The 13,425-nt window shown below is 32.8% G+C and overlaps 1 protein-coding gene and 1 long non-coding RNA gene across 4 annotated transcripts in view; one reads left to right on the top strand and one right to left on the bottom strand.

The window, feature by feature from the left end:
• Positions 1-13,425, top strand: part of pcdh17 (protocadherin 17) — a 147,296-nt gene that overhangs the window by 91,080 nt on the left and 42,791 nt on the right.
• Positions 132-2,755, bottom strand: LOC147841825 (uncharacterized). Its single transcript, XR_015502182.1, has 5 exons — positions 2,690-2,755; positions 1,842-1,886; positions 1,469-1,613; positions 1,195-1,285; positions 132-747 (listed from the first exon to the last, which is right to left on the bottom strand). It is a non-coding gene; the product is annotated as an uncharacterized LOC147841825 (long non-coding RNA).

Below are 13,425 nucleotides of genomic sequence, written 5' to 3'. Positions count from 1 at the left end.
TTCAATCAACCTGTATAAACTTAAAACATAAAATCTTGACCTGAATGTTATGACAGAAATAATTTTAACCTTAGCTATTCACAATAAATGATTTAATGAAAATACCCCTAATTACAAACAAGGACAAAGAATAAAAATTTACTTTACAGTTTATTTAAAATCATTTAGAAATATCACTCCGAAACAAGTGACAAAACTAGAAAATGCCTTGTATAACAATTAGTCAATATTTATTGTTATAAATCTTATTAAAACACTTGTTTAAAATATTTTAATACATTTTTACAAACATATCCAAAAAATAAACAACCACAGGATGTTATTACATTGTAACATTATGGAATATTTACACTTGCCAAACACTAAAGCATAGTTTTAATTTTTTTATCTCACAGTTAGGACAGCAAGCCTGAAGGAACATGCCTTTTCTGTACCAGTTTACATGACAAGTTGATTTTTAACAGCCAGAATCTTACCCTTCAGCATCTTCTTACCCAAACTTGTTGAATAAAAAGAAGGGTATTGTCCATGCATTTTGTGTAGCCTAGGTGCAGTGCATAGGTTGATCCAAAAAGACACTTGGCCTGGGGTATATTGTCTATATTGTCCATTACAACATTTCCCTCCAAGATGATTCCCAGAGAATGGGTGGAGGTGGAAGGACAGGGGTTGCAGAGCCACATCTTAATTTTCTTGGTTAAGAATTCCAACGGGCACATGTTGATTTGAGTCTCCATCATCTGAAGCCTGACAACAATAAATAGATAACATAAATATATCTTAGAGGTGTACATTTGATTTTAATATATATTATTTGTATGTAATGTTTTTTAGTTGTATGCAAGCATAATTTGTTAATTGTATACCCAAACATATCCAGTATTCAATGATATATCAAATATAAAAATACTACAAATATTTTTGTATACAAGTCATTGCATACGGCATAAAAAGATTTGATATAATTAAACTACTAAAGACTTTATATAATTCTACTTATCATTTTAGAGTTTCAAAGGAGTTATAACATGAATTCAAATTTCATGTTGATCATTATTCTATTTATTAATGAACTACAATAAGACATTGCTTGGGTGATTTATTTATTTTTATTGCTAACATAAATGCACATTAAGAAACATAATGCAAAAAAACTTAGATTAATATACAAAAACTTTTATTAAGGATACTTACAAAACATGCTTTGAAGAACTGTTGGGTCATCACCAACAACTACTGGAAGCACTCAAATGGCAACACATGGCATGTCAGTGAGGTCAGACGCCTGAGGTGTTGCAGAGAAACAACATTGTATCATTTGTCAACATGAGAGAAAGGGCATTTTCATGTATTAAAATTTAGTCTCTGTCACTGAGGATTTCTAAAGTAATTATATAAATTTCAGAATTCAGCACACAATGGCATCAATTTATGTCAAAGGCATGTACAAACAATGGCATACACAAACCTTGATATTTTGTAGAAGATAAAAATCTGTCCAGTGAATCCTCTCTTTGACCTGAAGATCTGAATCAGCTGTGGGCAGTGATGATCAAGAGACCAATATAATTCTTGCTTAATATACACACTATCTGGTTGAACTCTTGATACACCTGTAGTATTAAAACACAAAAAAGTTTATTAACATCAGAGAAATGTCAAAATTAAACAACTGTCAAATTAGCATGTTATCATGTTTATCAATACTGTACTCATTTCATTACAAATACATTCCTGATATATGCATGGAAATGGCTGGCTTTTTGCATAGCTCCCATGTTTAAATCTGCAATGTTTTAATAAGTACCATCTTTTGTCACAAGCAAATGAGCAATACTTACATTTTCATCTCATCCTGGTTGGCCTTGCTTTGATCTTTCTGCAATCTACAGTTACAAAAATATACATTAGATTACTAGCTGACAAAACACATTTACATAATTTGATCTGTTATCTCCAAATTTCCCACAAACAGCTATTGTTAATCAAAAGAATTAGAGAGCTACAGTTAATTATTTAGCTTTCATTCTAATTAACTGAAAATTCACTTGCTAAGACTGATGAGCACGAGGTTGCATATCTTTAAAAACTGCCAACTAACATGAATTCGTATTTCCGAAGGGGCAAATCTCAATGTATTCTAGTCAGTTAATACTTTACTTACAAGAAAGAAAAAAAAACGTTAAAAACAGCTCAGGTTATGTTATGCTAAACATCTGACGACACATAACCACCACTAAAAAAATAATCAGTTTACTCAAAAGATAACGCGGATGACTCATCGAATACAGCATCAATATTAAACTTTACACGTGACGACCTCATAAAGCATGTTTTCACGTACAGTAACGTTAACTGTAACGAATTATATAGATGAAATGCGGCGGCCGTGATCGGTTATACGTGGCATAAATGAATACGCTAACACAGGCAAAACTTACATTAACTTTTTTTTAACATAATATATGATCTATCATGATCCTATTACGCACGTCTTTGCACTTTTCACGTCTTAGAACTGTTAATAAATGTGGCAATGGGGGTTGCGATTGACCGGAACAATAACATGATCCTAACGTCAGACACAGCTTAATCTTACATGTGGTTTTCTTGCTAACGGTTACATATTTTGTTTATTAAAGTAAAACAATGTGGACTGTTTGAGACAAAAGTATGAAATCGTACTCACAGTGATCAGCAGCCATTAGAAAATGCGCGCTCACGCTGTATTCACCAGTGACGTCAGTCCAAAGACAAAGAGCCAATCACATTTCCCCTTGCTCATCACTCCTTTACCAATAGACTAAAATAAGCTTTGTTAAGTACATTCAATTTAAACATTCCAGTAGAATCAAAAATATCATGCAAATCGTACAATAAACTAAACAAAATGGATAACTAAGCAAAAAAGTTGGTTTTTATGTTTATTGAATCTAAGTATTTTGAATTAATACAACTTTAGGGATAACAGTGTAGTTACCCTAATTATCATAGTTAGGCCTTTAAATGTCATTTTAAGCTAATTAGAAGTGTCTTGAAAATATCTATAAAAATATTAGTTACTGTCATTATGGCAAAGATAAAATAAATCAATTATTAGAAGAGTTATTAAAACTATTATTTTTTAAAAATGTTAAAAAATCTCTCTCTCTCAAAAATGACTTCAAAAGTATATATATATATATATATATATATATATATATATATATATATATATATATATATATATATATATATACACTTACTTTTGAAGTCAGATATATATATATATATATATATATATATATATATATATATATATATATATATATATATATATATATACATACATACATACACTTTTGTCTGTTTGTTGTTTGTTTTATTCTGTTCTTTTTTAGCTTATTTTAATTTCTTATATTGTCTTAAATGCTTCAGAAATTATCTCATCAGGAAAATGAGACTGCTTTATGCCTAGTCAAAACAAAAAAAAAACGCTTTATGAAAGCAATCAAATTTAAGGAGAGACAGTGTTTTAAACTGGCCACAATGGCTGTAAAGCATCACATCCAATATCACAAGAACATCAGTGGTAGATTAATATACTTTTACAGTGCTTGAGAGATTTTCACATATGAGTTCATAAAACAAACCTGACAGCTCCAGATGTAGGCTGCAATATTAATGCAAAAATCGGCCTCTTTGTTTTCCGTCATACGTGACCCGTGGTGGTTTTGTGAAGTTTACACAGTCAACGACAGATGGAATTGCCCAGACCGTGTCTAGTGATGTATGTTAAGCCTCATTAACAGGGCCATTTTTATTTTTTTATTTATTTATTTTATTTTATTTTTTTTTTTTTGTGCCTGGTTGCAATTTCTCACACTCTTAAAAATAGAAGTTTTTTTTTGTTGCTATTGATGGTTCAAAAAATAAATAAAATAAATTTAAAAATCTGTTATTATTTACTCACTCTTATGTTGTTCTAAACCCCTGAGGACTTTGTTCATTTTCGGAATGCAAATTAAGATATTTTGGATGAAATCTGAGAGCTCCCTTATCCTCCATAGACAGCAACTCAGTGTCAGTATAGGGTGCACATTAATAAGCAATGTTCAACTTTCTCTTTTGGAAACAAAGCACTATCTGAGGTAATAACCTCGGGTGTCAGACCTTATCCATTATGTCCTCCCAATCATCCCCATCCACCAAATTGGCTCTATCACTGTCTCTCCACTCCACCAATAGCTGGTGTGTGGTGAGCGCACAGGCGCCGTGGATCTGTGGCAGCCATTGAATCATCCAAGTAGATACTGCACAGTGATGGTGGAGTGGGGAGACCCCGCTCTGATGATTGTGAAGTGCTTTGGCTGTATGGCCATACACAATTAATGTGCTATATGAATACACATCACAAACTTACTTATTTACTATACATAAATGTGCCCCCTATACTGACAAATACTGTTAAATAAAGTCATTATTTATGTTTTATGAGTTCACAAACACATACTCTTAGATTTATAATATTTTGATTGAACCACTGAAGGCATACTGTCTGTTTTGCAAGAATTCTCAGATTTCTTCTAAAATATCTTAATTGTGGTTCTGAAGATGAAAAAAGGTCTGAGGAGTTTGGAATGGTATGAGGGTGAAAAATGAATAACAGAATTTTCATCATTGGTTAAACTAATACTTCAATTATTGATAGAATCTTTTCATTCCATCAAAGTTTTTGGAAAATTGAAATATTTAACGAATTAATTAATGAAACATTCTGCTTGGAAACCCCCAAAAAGTTTTCACTCTTTTTATTTTTAAAGAGATGTTTTTAAGAGAAACTTCACTTTTCACTCAGCCTCAAGTGGTTCTAACCTCTATGTTTTCTTTCTTTTGTTGAACACCATATTTTAGCCATTAGCTACTGACTTCCACAGTAAGAAAAAAAAAAAAAAAAATATATATATATATATATATATATAAATCATATATAATATATGTATATATATATATATATATATATATATATATATATATATATATATATATATATATATATATATATATATATATATATGGAAGTCAACAGTAACCAACATTCTTTAAAATGTATTTTTCTGTGTTCAACAGAAAAAATGAATTCAGGTTTGGAGCAAGTAGAGTGTAGTTAATCATTATTGAGTAAAATATGCTTTTTTGGAGCCTTAACGTCAGGATCAGGAATTATTCTACATTTATTTCATCAAAACAAGATTAAGGTATATATATATATATACATTTTTTATTATTAAAAAATGTATCTAAATATGCAGTTTTTTATAAATATCCCTTACCCCATTCATCTTCATTTTTTTAGCACTTTTACAATGTAGATTTTGTCAAAGCAGCTTAACATAGAAGATTATAGTAAATTAAAACTGTCAGTTTAGTTTTCAGAGTTTATGTTCATTTTAGTTCAGTTCATTGTGGTTTAATTTTCACTGCTGAAATTCCAAATGCAAGCCAGTGGCGACAGCGGTGAGAAACAAACTTCACCAATTGATGAAAGTGAAGGAAAAAACCTCGAGAGAAACCAGGTTCGGTTGGGCACTAACATTGACCTTCAAAATATTCCACACCAATTTGAAATGACTTCAGGGTCAACAAAGGACACTAAAATATAGATTTTTGGAAGAACAATACACATTACTCACACGCAAATTACTCCTATTCACTATTCAATCCATTCCCAAATGGATGAAATGAAGTCCAACTGTGTAAAAATAATTTCAGTCTGAAGTATGTCACTTAAACTGGGTTGCGTATGATATAGCGAAGCTGTTTGACCAATTACCCTGATCTATTTTGAGATTCTGCAGATCATTTTTGTGCCATTTTTTTCCCTTCACTTCACTTGACGTTGCTTAAGCAGATTATTAACTTTGATAAGCACACATATGTTGGATTAATTAATGCGTCGAGTCTAGTCCCCGGGCGATTGGGCCCACATTTTAGTTTTAACCTTTTACTTTAAGGCATTGTTGGCTGTATAATTATGCTTGGCTTAATTAGAGTGTTATTAAGACCTGTGATGAGATATGACTGGATCTAATGGACTTAAGAAAAAGAAAAAACAGTCTGACAGGAGGATAATAAAGGTTGTGTTGAAACTCACTTGAACCGCCATGCAGTTCATACAAACAACTTGATTAAGTTGAAATTGCCTCTTGAACGGTATTAAACAGCAACACGTTTCGCTGTTAGCATGCAGCGTTATCTGTTTTCACATACAGAGTTTAAAGCACGCTCTCGACGCCTGCACAAACTCCGTTCCTGATAGGGGGAAATTGATTGGACCTATCAAATAATAATCAGGCCTTATTGTTTGTTTGCTGAGGTTTTTATTCTTAAGCAGGGCTTTTGCAAGGACACAAATTGGAGACCTTGGTTCAAGTGTCCAATCATCTACACAACCCCCCTTCCTTATCAAGTCTATCCAAATCACAATCTCAATATTTCTGTCCTCTCTCGCTCTCTCTCTTTCTTTCTCTCCATCCGTCTCTGCGCGATAATGAATTATCCATTATTTTCCTTTTATCCATGCTGGCCTCTTCTGCGATAAACAGCTTGTGCTAAATGTGACCGCATGCTCGCAGTGATTCGCAAGGACCTTGTTCTCGGTGACGTCCTCCATCTGGAAACAGTCTCAGACATAAATATATATATTCTGTTCCATGTCTGTGTCAGATTGGGAGCAGGGTAGAAATAATTCATGGTCATGTCCTCTTTCCTCAGGGACGGCTCCGTTTCAGATTGTAATGTCTTACCGGCGAACCGGGGAATGTTTTATGAATCATTAAGAACTGGAGTACGTTTATGCTAATGACTTTGAACTAATCTTAACTCCTTCCTCGAGGCAGTCTTAACCACGTTAAGCTCTGTTAGGGCTAAAGCTGAGCATCAGATATTGGGTACTTAAAGTAATAGTTTGAATGAAGATGAAAATGATGTCATTTGTTAATGCTTATGTCTTTCAGTACATGTAGAGCTTTCTGTTCTTAGAAATATGCATTGTGAAATGTGATTAGTTGACTTTACTTAAAGAAGTGGGTAAACCTGTTGCTGATTAGTTGACTTTACTTAAAGAAGTGAGAAAACCTGTTGCCGATTAGTTCACTTTACTTAAAGAAGTGAGAAAACCTGTTGCTGATTAGTTGACTTTACTTAAAGAAGTGAGTAAACCTGTTGCTGATTAGTTGACTTTACTTAAAGAAGTGGGTAAACCTGTTGCTGATTAGTTGACTTTACTTAAAGAAGTGAGTAAACCTGTTGCCGATTAGTTCACTTTACTTAAAGAAGTGAGTAAACCTGTTGCTGATTAGTTGACTTTACTTAAAGAAGTGAGTAAACCTGTTGCTGATTAGTTGACTTTACTTAAAGAAGTGAGTAAACCTGTTGCCGATTAGTTGACTTGACCTAATTAAAGTGCGTAAAAATGTTGCTGATCAGTTGACTTGACCTTAAAGCTGTGGTCACACTTGACTTTTCAAGCTTGGTGAACTCTGACCTGCGAAATAAAACCACTTGACTGCATGAGACCAATCGAGGATCAAAACATGACCTCTCTGGACAGACATTTAAAACATGGAGCAATACTTGTTTAATCCCGCCACTTTTGCTGCACTGTACGGCAGAATTCCGCATGCACAAACTTTAGTGTGACCGCAGCTTAAGAAGTGAGTAAACATGTTGCCAATTAGTTGACTGGACTTAAAGAAGTGGGTAAACCTGTTGCTGATTAGTTGACTTGACTTAAATATGTGAGTAAACCTGTTGCTGAACAGATCACTTTACCTAAAGAAGTTAGAAAACCTGTTGCTGATTAGATCACTTTACTTAATAAAGTGCATAAATCTGTTGCCGACTAGTTGACTTTACCTTAAGAAGTGGGTAAACCTGTTGCTGATTAGTAGACTTGACTTAAAGAAGTAAGTAAATCTGTTGCTGATAAGTTGACTTTACCCTAATACAGTACGTAAGTAAACCTGTTGCTGATCAGTCGACATCACCAAAAAAGTGTGTAAATCTGTTGCTGATTAGTTGACTTTACTTAAAGTGAGTAAACCTGTTGCTGATTATTTGACTGTACTAACAGAAGTGAGTAAATCTATTGCTGATTAGTTGATTTTACTTAATGAAGTGAGTAAATCTATTGTTAATTAGTTGACTTGACTTGAAATGAGTAAACATGTTTGCCTTTATTTAGCAAATGATGTGTATATCATTTGCTAAATGACTAAAGATAAAAAGTCATCTTAACAGTTCTAAATTTCAATGGTTTTACTCATGTTTATTAAGTAAAGTAGCTAATTACATTTTACAATGAGAAGATGTTTGTTTGCATTTTTTTTTTTTTTACAGTTACGGTAATTTTGAATTAAAGCTTCCAAGCTTGAAAAAAGGATTAAAAAACACCATAAAAGTGTTATTATTGTGCTTTAGTGGCACACAATTAAGATAATATTAATTATATTTAAAAACAGAAACTGAAAAATTGGATTTATGAATGAAGGTTTTGAGCCAGATCAAATAATTCATTGAATCAACAATTTTTTTTTATGAAACAAATGACTCTTAAGAACACTGTGAACAAAGTGTTGAAGGATATCAGTATTTTAGTGGACAGTGTCTTACATTTTAGTCTCTTTTTTGCATAGAGCTGAAAATACTCACGGTAACATTTAGTTTAAATAGTTAACATTTATTAACCAACATTGCAACACTCAATTGTTATTTATTCATTTTCCTTCAGCTTAGTCCCTTATTCATCACGGGTCGGCAAAGCGGAATGATCAGCTAACTATTCCGGCATACGTTTTATGCAACTTCCAGCCGGAACCTAGTTCTAGGAAATATATTGTTATAATAATTATTCACAATTGTTTTTAAGGACATGTTTTTTTTTTTCATTGTCAGTTCATGCTAACTACTCAACTTACAGTACATCAATCGAACTGACTAAAAGGTTGATGTTTTAAGACTCAAAATTTAGTTGAAACCTGATTATTAAAGTTAAATAACATAAAATAATTTTGTCATGACTTTTTGTCACATCATTTTTACAGTGTAATGATTGGTTGACCTAATGTCAACAAATGGAAACTCTTAAAGTAATTTGTAAAGTGTTTATGAAGCTTAAAAGCTTGCAATTTGCATCATACGGATGAAAGAAAGCCACAGAGGTTTGGAACGACGTGAGTTTTACAAACAATGACAGAATGTTCACTGTTTGGCTCAACTGCATGCTTTTTCCCAAGTAGTTCCCTGAAGCAGCTTAGCTATGCATAGTGCTTTCCAAGTTTTGAAGAGAAACTTGTTACCATTAAACGATTTGCTGGCCATTGTTTAGCATGACCCCGGCATCATATAGAGATCGTTTGGTTTGAAAAAATGCGCTGTAATGGACTGTGTTGTGTGGGTACATTAGGGCAAGAGCCAGGCATTCTTCAGGCCTACAGAAGGCCTCCTGACCCGTTTTTGGCACATTACTTTACTTTTGCATGTATATTATGTGTACGTGCTTAAATGAATGTACACCTCCGCCTCTCAGACTCTGTGGGGGAAACATGTTGTCCAGCATCGCCAAAGCTATGATGCCCCAGGAGGAGATTATGATGATGCGTCCGCTTTCCCTGGCGCTCTGCCACTTCTGCCCATCTGTGCTCTGTCTTCAGTGAGCATTCCGAGTGTGCTCGTGTAGTAGTGGCATTTTTAGAAGAACGTGCGTGAGGAAATGTATAAGGTGTTCCAAAATTACCTTTCCTATTTATTTATTTATTTATTTATTTATTTATTTATTTTATTATTATTTTTTTTTTAGGTTAGAAACAGGTTTGGAAGCTTATTTTGCTTTTGTTTTAAAAAGGTAACCGTGATCTCATTTTCTGGCAATAAAGAGAAAAGTTAAGATTTGAGAGATATGCACCTTTTCTTTTCTTTTTTTTTTTCTTTTTTTTTTTTAACAGTTACATATTTTTTAATGCAAAAGGTCATGTTTAACTTAAAAATGGAAAGATATAAATTCATAATTATGTGGAAAAATAGTAAAATGCAACTTATATTTCTGGTAGTTGTGGTTTTATAGACTGTCACAGATATACATTTCACACATATTTTATATTGCACTATTTAGCTTGATTTTAATTTAATAATTCTAAAAGAAAGCAAACTCCTAAATTAAATTTGAAAATCAAATTCACTTAATATAAAATTTCTGAGTAAATAATTAGAACATTTTACAATTTCTTACTGATTTATTGGATTGTTTAGGTTATCAGTTCTGAGATTATTTTTCACAATGTTAACTTTTTTACAAGAGGAAATATAATGCAGTGTTCCAAAATTAACTTCAGAAACAGGTTGTCTCATAGAGTTGTCTTATAGAGTATTTTTTTAAGTCTTAATACAGCTTTAAAATCACAACTTCATAATCACAATATATATTCCTGTATTTCTAAGAAAATCCTTTAAAATTTCAACAATTTATTTTGTTTTTTATGATATTTTTATATTTTATAATATTTAAATATATATTCATATTATATTTTATAGGAGTTTATTTTTCCCATTTTTATTTATTTTTTATTTATTTAATTATTTTATTTTATTTTTTTTAATTGTTTTTATTTTTCACATTATTATGTAAAACTTTTTAAGTTCTAAAATGAGAAGAAATAAAAGCAATTTTGATTAAAATTGGATTGGTTAACCCAAACCAACAAACTGTAAATGTGAAATTTTGAGAAAATAATTTAGTAATGTAACTTTATTTTATAGACTTTCTTTCAGTTCTGAGATATAAACACAAGTAAAGGTTGAACTGCTTGACAAAAAGTCACTTATCTTAAATAAAACAAAAAAAAAGATCTGATAGAAATGGCATGAGAAAATAACAACATCATATTTTATTTCTGGAGAACCATTTCACAATTAATTAGATCTGCATAATTCAGCACTGTCATGTTGCATATTTACTATTATAAAAAAGCGGCGTGCTCAACACTCTTGACTCTTACCGTTGTTTGCCGATCTGGTTGTATAAATGATGACTTCCTGTTCTGACAGCTCTGGAAGATTCTTAAGGCTCTCCTGTTTAAGTGACATATTCTGCCCTTCATCTTCAAGCTGTGTTTAAGCGAGCAGAGCTGCGACCTCTCCATAGGAGTCCTCCTTAGATTCATACTTGCAAAGGGACTTAAGAGAGATGCACATGAAAGCTGTTTGTAGCCGTTGGGCTTGTCCCATTGTGCTTGTATGTATAGCTTCTTTTTGTTCATGCTTTATCTGGATGGAAACATTTTGTTTCGGTTTAGTGGGTTTGAAACGCTTGCTATATTTATCCTTTATCTGGTTCTTTTAGGATCAAAAATCAAGATTTAATTAAAGTTTGTAAAAGACCAGTTTATTGTAATAAATTCTCACATGTTTTGCAATTATTGCACACACACACACATAGCATGTTTTGAGCGTGTCTTTTATTTTGAAGTGTAACTTTTTCTTCCTGTTCAAGGCTTTTTTTCCACCATGTGCTTTGTTTTTGTGCCTCATTTCTCATTGATTGTCTCGTGTCATGTGCTCTCTTGTGTTTGGCATTTATAACCCTCATGTTTTATCGCTGGTGAGTTTATGTCGAGTTTTCAGGTTCATGTTTTGTTTTATTTCTAGTCAGGTCACATTTTTTAAAGCCTTTTTATAATAATAAACTGCATTAGAGTTCTTAAAGTCAGCTTCAGTGGACACTGTTACAACGTACGCTTGTAATTTTATAGGCGTCCTTATGTAACTGAGTTTACTGTACATCTCCCAATTTATCTATTTTTAAAGTTTATAACTCTAAACTGAGAAAAACAATCCAGAATTGTGAGATTTGAGTTTGATTTCCGATTTGCAGAATTTTAATATGCAGTTTTCAGAAGTACAAACAAAATATAAACTTGCCATTTAGAGTAAAGAGTTCAGAAATGCAACTTTATGGCTCTTTGTGATCATAATATTCTGTATTTATATATATTTTTAATAACTCAAAAAATGTCAGACATGAGAAAAAGTTGTCAGACGTGACTTGCAGTTTTATATCATCTTCTGTTATTAAATATGTGTTCAGATCTGAATCTTTATTTTAAATCTCTATTTTATTTATTTATTTATTTATTTATTTATTTATTTTTTATTGTGAATTGTTTGATTTTTCCGATGCAGTTTTATGGCAATTTCTAACTTTTTGTATGATTGGCTAATTCATATTCATTTGTAGGATCTCATTTGTATATTTTGTTTGATTTGCTCCTCCTCCAATCCCAATGATGGTTAGGTTTAGGGGTGGAGTTTAAGGCTGATACTTCTGAGTCAAGCGCACATATTGGCTACAACGCAGCCGTGGATGCATAGCCCTTGTCGTGGCCATTGGCAACGTTGCCACCCACCTCTTAAAAATTGTGACTACACATCGCAACAACGCATAGCACAAGCTCTGTAATTGGTCCGCTTGGTAGCACTGTCGAGAGTGGGCAGAGGTGAGAGCCTGATGCAGCAAGTGTTTACAAGTGTGGAGTCCTGTGAAGGAGCTCCAGATGGAGACAGTTGTTTTGTGTTTACCTTATAAATAAAGTTGTTGCTCGTCTACCGATTCCAGCCTCACAATGAGGGAGTTTGAGCAATTTGAACATTAGGGAAGCATTCAGGAAGAAAAAAAAAACATAGAAGAAACTGGACACAGAGGAACATAAACACCTACTGCCAGCTAAGCTTTCTGAGGTGTTATGGCAGAGCAACAGAAACAGTGCACTAAAGTATAAATGCACAACTACGTGCATAGGCATGGGTTACGCCGATCACTTGACGCAGAAGTATAAACCCGGCTCTATGGGGCCGCCTTCTTTTTGTATGTTTTTCCAGGAATGCGGTGAACTACAAATACAACCGATTTTAATATGAAATTTAGCAAATAAGCACTTAATGTGTTACCTTTGTTAAGATTTTTATGTGAATGTTTACTTTCATAGTCTCTTTGAAGGAAACTCCTCTGACAATAAGTTTTGTATCTTATAGATCTTGTACGTTTTTTCTTTTAATTTGTCTGGTCTATTTTACATTTCTGAGCTTACATTTCACAATGCAAACATGTTTGCTGATCCCCAACTTCTGAGAAGTATTTCCTATTAACCGTAGCCTTTCACAAAAGAGCTGACACAACTATTGGAACCTAACAGTCTCGACACTACCAGTCACATTCACTTCCATTGACTTTAACACTAAAACAACAGCTTGTTATTTTGGCAAAGTGGTTCAGTACTTAGCACTGTTGTCTCACAACAAGAAGATCGCTGGTTTGAGTCCCGACAGGACCAGTTGGCTTTTCTGTGTCGAGTTTGTTCTCCCCATGTTTGCGTGGGTTTCTTCTAGGTGTTC

The sequence above is a fragment of the Danio rerio genome, chromosome 11, assembly GCF_052040795.2.
Source record: "Danio rerio strain M-AB ecotype USA chromosome 11, GRCz13ab, whole genome shotgun sequence".
NCBI classification, from domain to species: Eukaryota; Metazoa; Chordata; class Actinopteri; order Cypriniformes; family Danionidae; genus Danio; species Danio rerio.
Note: the sequence above shows the minus strand (reverse complement) of the source record. Positions and strands in the feature narration are given on the sequence as shown.